The 11,201-nt window shown below is 38.2% G+C and overlaps 1 pseudogene; it reads left to right on the forward strand.

Annotated features, from left to right (window-relative positions):
• The first annotated feature begins 18 nt into the window (after nucleotides 1-18).
• On the forward strand, nucleotides 19-8,579 carry LOC147822436 (small VCP/p97-interacting protein pseudogene; annotated as a pseudogene).
• The last annotated feature ends 2,622 nt before the right edge of the window (nucleotides 8,580-11,201 follow it).

Consider the following 11,201-nt stretch of genomic DNA (forward strand, 5'->3'; position numbering starts at 1 on the left):
AGTTTACATTATCATGAGTTTATTTCATCCCATTTTGACAAAAAGTTGTTATATATGTATTAAGAAAACTCTACATTTTAAAAGCACTTAAGCTTTTTGTCTGATTTAATTCACTTAACATTATGTTTTCAGAGTGTATCTATTTTCCTGCAAATGTCTTGAATTTATTCTTTATAGATGAGTAGTATCCCATTATGTATAGATACTATGTTTTCTTCATTCATCTGTTAATGGAAATATAGTTAATGGACAGAGAGATAGCCCTTTGGCAAATGGGAAGGGCATCAGGAGGCTAAGGATGGAAAGAAGGGGGCATAACAAAATTTAATGTCATATACCAACCACACACAATGAATGCGATCTTTATACATCACAAACATTAAATAATGATAATAATTATAATGATGAAACAGGGAAAGGGGGCATTCAACATGGCTGAAAGGAGGAAGAGTCACATTGGACCTGCTCAGAGAAAAATCAGCTAAGATCACAGGTAATTGGAAGAAAGGAAGAGACATACATTCTGATGCCAAAACCAATCCGAAATAAAAGACTAGTAGATCAAATAAAACATAGGCAAAAAACATAGGCATAAAATGGTGCATCAGCGGGCCAGGGATTTAGCTCAGTGGTTCTGCCGCTTGCCTCACAAGCACAAGGTCCTAAGTTCGATCTCCAGTACCCAAAAAAAAGGTGCATCAGCCTCAGGGCTACCAGCAATGTGGGTAGTGCTGAGCAAGAATCGCCATACTGAGAACTTCCCAAGAAACTGATGGACTGAAAATGTCCAGCTAACTCATCCACACAGGGTAGATTTGGGAAAGAAAGCCTCTTGTCTCTTTAGCCTTCCTCCACACAAAGGACACTGCAGCCTGGCAGCAGATTTCGCTGGCAAACACAGAGCCAAATGACCAGAACTCTGCTCCCTCTCCAATGGGCCACCAGCCCTTTTTTTCCTTTGTCATGTGCTCCAAAGTTAGGAACCCCAGCACAGCTGAAAGAAGTGAGTGGCGACCAGGGGCTTGAGAGAAAGATGCAAGCATGTGTGGGATTTGAGCAACAGCACCACACACTGGAGACGAGATTGAAGTAGAACCGAGCAGCACACACACATACCCCACCTGCAAAAAGCATCAGGACAGGATAGAGAAGTGCCAGTGGGGGTGAAATGAGGCTGTGTAAAGACAGTGGAGCCAACTGTACACGAGTAAACTGTATAAGGGACTGGGAGCACACCCAGGATGTCCCTGCCTGAGGGCACCACAGCCACCCACAATAAGGAGGCTTGGGTAGGCCAGAGAAAGACATCCAAAAAGCTGTTGGCTAAAGACCAACCCCACCTCCCATAAGATCAAACTCACCCAGCACTATCCTACTGCACACTTACAGTTTGGGGGCACTACCAAAGAACTGTGGACTCCAGAGGAATTTTATAGGTTTTTTTCTTTGTTTGTTGGTTTTGTTTCCTTTTTCTTTCTTTCTTTTTTTTTTTTAGAGTAGGAAAAATTTATTGGGAGAAAGAACGCTTCTGCCTAAGAGAGACAGAAGTTGGGGGTTTTGTTTGTTTAGGTTTTTACCTTTATTTTTATCTTGTTCTCACCTTTCTTTCTTCATAATATTTTCATGTGAGTGAAAATTGTCTCGTCTTTCTGGTTCACTCTGATATTCTTTTCTTTATCTTTCATGCTTTCTCTCCTGGTCTCTTCAGTTTTCCAAACCTTGGATGATCATTTGTTGTCCTTCAGTCTTGCCTCTACTACATTTCTCTTCATTTATCTCTCTGTTTTGCCCCATCTCTCTTAAATTCCCTCCCCCCAGAGGTTAAAATCACTCTACTAAGGGGAAACTCATTGCTTACAAGCTCCTGATTTATGTTGGATTGTGTTACATAACTAGATCTTGCTCCTATGGTTAAAGGGATCCCCTGGAATCAGTATTAGTTCAGAAGCAGTATCCAATAGTCCCTGAAATATCTGATCATTTCCCTTCCCCCAATGTAGTTACTCTGGTAAAAAGGCCTCAAGTTACTTTGGGGAAGGATAGGAGAAAGAATTACCATAAAAATTTTTGGTGATACATCAGGGTCCTTTCCAAGGGGACCCAGCTTTCCTTTATTCAAGGAGTACGTGTCTGTATACTGGCTCAAATCTGGGAATTGGTTTAAGGACCATGATTCCGTGTTACTATGATTTGAAGTAAGTTTCTGTTCATTTGCCTTTAATTTTTTGATTATATAAATCTAAGGAAAATTTTGTGATCACTGTTCTACTTCTGCTGTCCACTTCTGTATGTTTGTGCACCCTGCCTTTTGTGATTAAGTGCTGCCATTTAACTCCTGCCACTCCAGGATCCAATCAAAGCCATTTCCCTAAAATTTTCCAATTGGGCCACTGTGGTTCCCCCTGTAAGGTCAGGCATACAGAGAAGAGCAATGACAGGGCTCTTCAGGGATGCTGATGCTCCTCTCACAAATCTATTTCTCAAAGTGTTAGTGAAGGGTACATTTTCTGGATCAGCCCAGGGTGGCAGATTATGTTTGACATGACAAATCCACTCTGGCATTTCCATTTTCCTAAGCCTTTGAATCCCCTCATCAAGTGTAAACCATGGTATATCAGGCATGTCTAGTTCATTCACAGTGGGCCATCTTTTGATCCATACTTCTGCCAGCCAGCCAAATAAACTACTAACACCTTTCTCTGCTCTGTCAGTTGCAACATTAAGTTCAGAATCTCTGCTTAATGGGCCCATATCAACAAATTCTGCTGGATCCACGTGTATGTTTTTACCCCCATTATCCCATACCTGTGAAATTCGTTCCCACACTTGCTAATCAGGTCTCTGCTTTATAAGAGTTAGAAAACTCAAGAAGTTCTTCGGGAGAATAGTGGACCTCCTCATGGGTCACATTATGTATTCGTAGGAGCTTTCTGTTATTTGAGCCTGGTTATAGACCTAGAAGCAAAAGTGAGTGGTAAAGGTGGGTTCTGAGGAATGTCAGTATTATCATGGTTGGCCAACACAGGATTAGTTTTCCCAGGTATAACTAGGAGAGGCCAACACCACAGGGGATGGGGTAAAGGAAGTCTCTTCCCCTGGCAAAATAATCTCAGAGTCTAGGAGCTCAACATCTTCAGCTTCATCAGGATCCTCCAAAACGTCTCCATCCCAGTGTGTGGTATCCCATTCTTTTCCTATCAGAGCCATCACTTCAGGTAACTTTTGAGGCTGAGCATTAAAATTACACTGTATTTCAGCCAGATAAGATATGAGGGCCTGTGTTTGGGTTTCTCCAATCTCAGCTCTGAAGCTAAAGGAGAGGAGATTCTCTTTCAAGACACACTTAGAAACTTCATAATTTTTTTACGTATGTCTAAAGCTGTGAATTTGAATCTATGGGCTCCTTATTTTCCTTTGTTAATTTGTCCTCACACTTAGAAGAATTTAGATTACTTACGGATGCTTGGAGCTCATTATTTTCTTTCACTAGTTTGTCCAGAGATGCAAGAGCAATCAGCCAGCATCATTATATTCCCTACTCTGCCAAAAATGTTTAAAAGTTTCATAGATGGAGTCACTAAATTCCTTACATCTCACAAGTGGTGAATTAGGATAATCAGATGGATCTACATCACATATTAATTTGAACAGTTAACACCAAGGAGTATCAGAATTCCCCACAGTACTAGAAAGAGAGATGATGGCGTCTTTAGGTCTCATCAAATTAGAGGGCTGCCTGCAATGTCGGCTCGCGGTATGGGGCATGGCGTGGGGCGGGAACCCGCGCCATCGGGATGGGGCTGTGCTTCCTGTGCCCCATGGAGTCCGTGCTCGCGTCGCTGGGCTGAAAGAGAAAAGAGCAAAACTTGCAGAAGCTACAGAAAGGATACAGAAGGAGGCTGCATCTCTGGGGATTGTAGATGTCCGACCTGTGGAAAAAAAGAAAGAAAAAGGAAAAAATAGAAAAACAAATCGCCACATCTGGGCCTCCACAAGCAGGTGGACTTAGATGGACAGTTTCATAAAGCATAACACGAATGGAAGAGGCTACTGCTAGTAATCGTCCTGCATCTGCAATCAAATGGATCCATTTAATGTCTTCTCCTTTAGTACACAGAATCATCTTTTGTAATATTGGTGCCCTTAATTGCAGTGCTAAATCTATATTGAACATATTGGGGGGAAATTGATTTTTAGACTTAGAATGAAGACCATTCATTAAATTCTTACATCCCTGCACTTACTTTTCTGCAGGAAGTAAATGATTTGCCATTTTTTCATAGTTAAAATATGGATCTAAATACATAGAAAATACATAGATGACATTTAAAGACCCCACGTACATTTCTAATATTAAAATTGCAATTATGTTTTAATTCTTTAAAATATCTTAGCTATTTATAGTTGTGCTATGAAGCCTTGTGTTTGGCTTTTTTCACTGTGTATGAAGACTTTTGCTTACACTTAGTGCCTTTAATGTGATCATCAGGAACAGTCTTGAAAATTCATTGAAGGGCTTATCTGAAGGAACACTAAATTTTCATAACTTACTAAGTAATGAATATTTGTAAGCAAATATTGAATTTCTCATAACTTACCATCTATTTTTATACCTTATAAAGTTAACATAGTATGTTTTACAATACAATAAAATTTCCTTTGCTCAATTTATATATTAGTGCATACCATCAGAGGGCAGTGATGTGCTATTACACAATAACAGATTCGGCTCTATAAAGATCTGTGTAATAAGTTAAACTAAGACTCTTAGTGGTTATAATGAGTGGTAATATATTTGTCCAAATTTTGTAAGGATTTTTCTTTTATATTTATTAATGAATAAGTTATAAGATTTGTATAGACATGAAATTGCCAAGGCAAGTATAATTATAAGAAAGAGAAATATATAGGTACTGTATTTTAAAACATAAAAATATTAGGCAGTAATTCTGTAGGATGCATAGACTTTATAGATTTTTATCACTAGGAGCATGCATTTCATATAACATTTATGCTTTTGATTTTTCCTTTTAATATATAATATGTTAAAATAGAAGCATTGCTATTAACTGTCAGAGATGGTGGCTCTGAATGGCAAGACCATGTATCTGAGCCCTGAATTAATATTGTAGATACTAGATGCCAATAGGAAGTGTAATTTAAAAAGACTAGCTCACATAATTTACTAAGGAAAACTAAGCCCCTGTTCTCTTAACCCCCCCCCAAAGACTATGTTATATTGCAATGTATTGCATGTTTATTTTAAAGGGTTTCAACTATAATATGGGTCTCTTGATTCTTTGTATATAAACTACTTTTTCTACTATGATATGAAATATTCAATGAATAAGCAAAACATAGTTAAATTCAATTTTCTTCATTCTTTAGAGGATTAGTGATATTTTTCCTTAAGGATTGTGAAATCATTGAACTGCACTTTAGAAATAAAATTTTTGACTTTATTAAGGTGATTAAATTTCTAACACAAAAAGGAACAAGGATAATTAATAGCTGTCGGACACAACCAGATCTTACCATCCTTGAACTGTGCCCCTTGTGTTCCTATAGCAAGAATGATTTTATCTTCACTACACCTTTAAAAAATTAGAGCATGGATTGTATAAGCAGGTTTATTTCCAGGGATAATGTCTTCTTTCTGACCACAGTTTATATTCCCAATAACTTACTGTTGAACCACGAATGATTTGCATGTATATTGCTTTCTGGGAAAACGGATGACAATGCTCCTGCCAATCATGGCCACTTCTGGGGGTCTGATTCGCTTCTTCCCAAACCACTCGTGTTGCAGCCACTCATCGGTGACGCTCAAGTCTCAGCAGCACTGTTAGGAAGGGGACGGGAACAGAGGAAACTAGATGCTTGATAGGAAAGGAGTAAATGGGGCCAGGGATTTAGCTCAGCTCAGTGGTTTCACCGCCTGCTGCGGAAGCGCAAGGACCCGAGTTTGATCCCCGGTACCAAAATTAAAAAGAAAAGAAAGAAAGCAGTAAATGATCTATAAAAATGCATCTACATCCAGATATTTTCCTCATAAAGTTACGGATTGCTATGAAAACCTTAAATGCGAGTGAATTTCCTGAAATTAACACTTTAAATAAGAGAAGACCATCATGTTTAATACCTCACCCAACACCTCTGTCCAGATTACTAAAACACTGGACCCAGTAAAATGTGTATATGTTAACTATGTTAAGATATAAATGCTTAAATCACAACTTAATTCTAACCTTTCAACTACTACTATGGCTGATAATAAAAAGCTATTACACAGCTTCTTTGTGACACAGCATGTTTTTTAAAAAATGTCATTCTTTTGTTTGATCAATTGTATTCAGAATGTAATTTAATATATTCCCCACATATGGTTTTGTTATTTAAAAAAAACAAAAAAACAAATGAGAGGGCCAACTCCAGGAACCTGTAAAACCATTAAAGAATTTCATTTTTACAATTCTCTTTCTCCAGAATCACTCCTGGAACCAAAATCTGTATTAGTCAGTGAGAACTAGTGAAACAGATTTAATGCAAGATACACAAATATATAAGAATTTACAAGATTGGCTTACAATGGCTGCCCACAGAGTCAGGTGTGGAAGAGTGCAAAGGGTCTGCTTGTGCGGTGCAGATCCGAAGGATCCGGTCAAAGGCCTGGAGCCCACTGTAATGTTCCATGGGAGTTTGTATCAGGAGGCCAAAAGGTCCGTGCTGCAGGTTGAAGAGTCTGCACTGGAAGGCTGAAGCCAATGTTCAAGGTGAAGGCGTAGAATGAAGCACCTCCAAAGAAACAGAAGTGAGCCTTCCATTTTCACTTCCCTTTTATACCATTCTGAAGACAATCCTCCCTAGGGTGGGTCTTCCACACTCAGAACAATGCTGAGTCAATTTAGTTCCACATTTCTTACTCAAATTGGCACAACCAGTTAACTATCACCACTCACTTCTAAGAACTATTTGCTTCTAACAGTTCCTCAGGTGTTAGAAAGCTGACTCATTTGCAGTTAAATAAATTCTCAGATATAACAAACTCTTTAGAAGTGAGGTTACCCTTGAAACTTTTTGTTATGTAGAAATGTCTCATATCATATGGGTGCACATTTTCTCAAGGGTTATATGTACTCTTCCAAACCACAGGAAACAATTGAAAAATTAATTATCACTGTTATTCATGGCTCTGTGATTGTTTCATGTGTTAATTTTTTACTTACATTCCTGGCTAGTAAGCTCCTTTACCACATACTTTATATGTCTTTCTATCCTCCAAGGTATTTACTACAGAGGCAGGCAGAGCAGTGACTCAATTAATGCCAGTTTCACTGGCAAAGATATTTCCCATATCCAGTGATTTTTACAGAGTCAATCAGGTTTATGGTTCTGTGATATCTTGTTAGTAATATTTTACTTTCACTGATTCCTTCCAATGACCTGCAAAAGCTCCTTTATTAAAGAGCCAAAATTGCATCTTAACACACAGCTTCTAACAATATCAACCGTGTGATCAATGTACCCTTGGAGAATTCATGGAAACTGCTAAGATGCCAGGAGAAGGCATATGATGAAATATAGGATTGGATGTTTATTGATTTGCTAAAAAATTATATCTGGATTACATCTCTTTTGCAATTATTATTGATGAGCACTCTCTATATCATTGCTATATCATAAGATCTCCTGGTTTTCTGAATGAATTTCATCCCTTCCTTTTCTGACATGTGAGAGATCGATATTGCCTGAACCCAGTTAATACGATGATTTATTGGTGGCAGCTGTATTTTATTTTAAAGGTTATTGGAGAGCATTTGTTCTTAAGAAAAATAAATCATTTTCATTAAGCTATTTTGATGATATGATGTCTAACACAGACAATCCTCATTTAACAATCAACTTGGTTAATGATGGTTTGCATTTATGACTGATGTGTGCTGTTTGGACCTAAGACCTACCTCCGGGACAACGACCCATCTTTTTTTTTTTTAATACAGTTCTGTACATCTTGTTGATAGGGCCTGTATGTCTTTTCTTTTTTGTGCCATCATATACTTTGTTTCTATAGTACTTTAATTTTTGCTGATTGTACCATACAGTACAGTGCTATAGTTCTATGTTGTGTTATAGATTATAGTACTGCATGTAAGAATTATGAAAATAAAACATTTTGATGATTTCTTTCTTCTGAATAGTGTATGGTCCATAGCACAGTATATATACAATTCCTCATTCAGCGACCAACTCATTTAATGACCTAGTTGCAGAAAGGTACCTCAGTTGTTAAAAGAATAGTGCCTGTAGGAATTGTATATAGAAAAAGATGTGCAGCCAAATGTTTCAACGGTAACATCACTTCTAAAGAGTTTGTTTATATCTGAGAATTTATTTAATTCCAAGTGAATCCATTTCATTGTCACCTGAGGGACTGCTGGAAACAAGTTCTTAAAAATAAGCCCAATAGAAAGAGTGCACTGGTAAATTATTTCTGCCCCTTTAGCACAGCTGTTCTGCCTGTATCATATGTGATCAACAGGTCTCATAAGACCATGCTTCAAATCACTCCCTCTGCATCAAAACAGGCAAACCATAGATGCTTTGCATTGTGAGGAAAAAACCACTTCATATGAGGTGGCTCATGTGAGGCTTTTTGTCTCAATATCTAAAAAGTGTCAGGTAGCTTATTTTTCTCCAATATCAGGCATTATAGAAATAATATATATTTTGAAGACATTTGTCTTTTCATGAATGTTGTGATTATTTGCACAACATGCTTAAGGAATGTGCCTAAAACACAGTAGGGCTACTCTTCATTTAGTGACCAAGTTATATTCCTGTGACTAGGTTGTTAAATGAGTTGGTCTCTAAATGAGAAATTGTACATAGTGTAGTATGGACATATATTCAGAACAAAGAATGGTCAAAGGAAACTCCAACTTGATGCCTTTGTTTTTACTGGCATAACTCTTACATGCAGTAGTGTAATGTATAACAGAACACGAAACCACAATACTGTATAGTACAATGAGCAAAAATGACCATACCATTTAAACAAGAGGTACTGTACTAAAGAAAGACATTGAGGCTCATAACTGAATGACCATGATCTTCTGGGCCATCATCGAAGTGAGTGTTGACACTGAAAACTGACAACTGAGATACCAGAAAGTCAGAATGTGAAATGAATACCCCAACCCTTCTCACATGAAAACACAAACATGCTTAGCATCTCAGCCATTAAGGAAATCCAAACTAAAACTAAAGTGAGGGTCTCCTTCATAATTTAATGTAGCAAGTGTTGATACGGATGCAAAGAAACTGGAACCCTTCAACATGGTGCAGCCTCTGTGTGAAATACTTTGGCATTTCCTCAAAAATTTGAATATAGATTTACTATACTACTCAATCTTCCATTCCTAGGTAGATGCCCAAAAGAACAGTACGAATGTATTCAAACAAAAAGGAATGTGTTCTTCACATCTGTCAAAGTCATGGCAATGAAAGAGTCCCAGCATGAGTTCCAGAAAAAAAAACTGGATCCAAATGGAAAAAAAGTTTTGGTTCCAGGCAAGAGAGATGTTGAAAGTGAAAGGGACCTAAGGGTTGGCTATTCAGGTTGAAATCCTTTAATTTGCTGACACAGGCGCTCTGTGGCTGTGACCTAGGAGTGTCTCTACTATGGGTAAAATACATAGTAGTGTTTCACATAGACTTGCAAATCTGGACAAGCAATAACCACCGGAGAAGGTGAGTGAATAAATGAAGGGTACTTCCTAACATGATTGCAGGTGTCTTATAAGTTTGAAATTATTGAGAAATAAAGTACTTTTTACAATATTCATGCCAATGTCATGCCAGAAAAAGAAACATCAAACTTCACTTTATTGGCTAAGTGATTAGTGAGCTTTCTCATTGTGGAAACACTTTATCTGACACCCACAGCTAAAGAGGGATAAGCTTTGGCTCATGTCTGTGGGAGATTCAGTCTATGGTTAGCTGGCCTTCAAGACAGCAACATCATGGAGGAAGTATGTGGCAGAGCAAAGCTTCTGAGATAATGGTGGCATAGAATCAGAGCAGGGGAACAGTACCAGAGAGAAAGGGATAAGTGACCAAATAGAGGCACCAAGGTCATACCTCCATGTCCCATGCAGGCACATCCACAAGTGTACACCACCAACCCCCTGGGTAGATCTCAAAGCCAATCAAGGTGACACTCTACATTAACTGTCTTGTTTTGGGGGGGGGGGTTTGTTTTTGGGGGGGGGGTTTGGTACCAGGGATTGAACCCGGGTCCTTGTGCTTGCAAGGCAAGCGACGGAACCACTGAGCTAAATCCCCGGCCCAACATTAACTGTCCTACACTGTCTGGGCATTACTGGAGGACACTGTACAGACATTGTTAATATCAGAGACCATAAGGCAGACAGTATATTAATATTATGGGCTGGTGTGTGAACGCTAAATTATTATTACAGGCCATACCATAGACTTTAAATTACCATTAAAAGTCACAGTGTAGCTATTATATTACTATTAAGATGCCACTGGGAGCCAACATTGTAGCACACACCTCTAATCCCTAGGAGTCTCAGGGAGGAAGACTGTGAATTTGAGGGCAGCCTAGACTATATAGTGAGACTCTGACTCAAGAAAAAAAGATGCCTCTATGTAGATAACATATTAAGAAGAGAACTGTGGGCTCTGAAGAGTCCACAGTGTGGCTATAATAGGACACAGAAGAAATGCTATATAAGTAATGAGGGGCCACAATAAGGAAACAGTATGTGGATAATTTATTCATATGAAGAGACCACCGTGTGCATATTTAAGAAGTATTGGGACTCCACAGTGGTACTATGTTAGCCATACAGAGCCACACTGTGGATATTAAATTAGTTTTAGGGGCCCTGAAGTAGATGTTATATTAGTTTTGAGGTCACTCTGGATATTAAAGTAGTATTAGATGTTGATGTGTGGACATCAGTATTAGAGGCTGATTTTTGGATATTACGCTAGTATGAGAGGAAGCTGAGTGAATATTAAATTAGTATTAGAGATCATTATGTGGACATAAATTGTTAGATATTGCTAGTATTAGAGGATGCTCTGTGGAAATAAAGTTAATATTAAAGGGCTGCTCTGGATATTAAATTTGTATTAGAGGCCACTGTGTGAATATTAATAAATATTAGAGG

This window comes from Heterocephalus glaber, unplaced genomic scaffold, assembly GCF_053883595.1.
Source record: "Heterocephalus glaber isolate CG9 unplaced genomic scaffold, H.glaber_assembly_v1.0 deba00001614, whole genome shotgun sequence".
NCBI lineage: Eukaryota > Metazoa > Chordata > Mammalia > Rodentia > Bathyergidae > Heterocephalus > Heterocephalus glaber.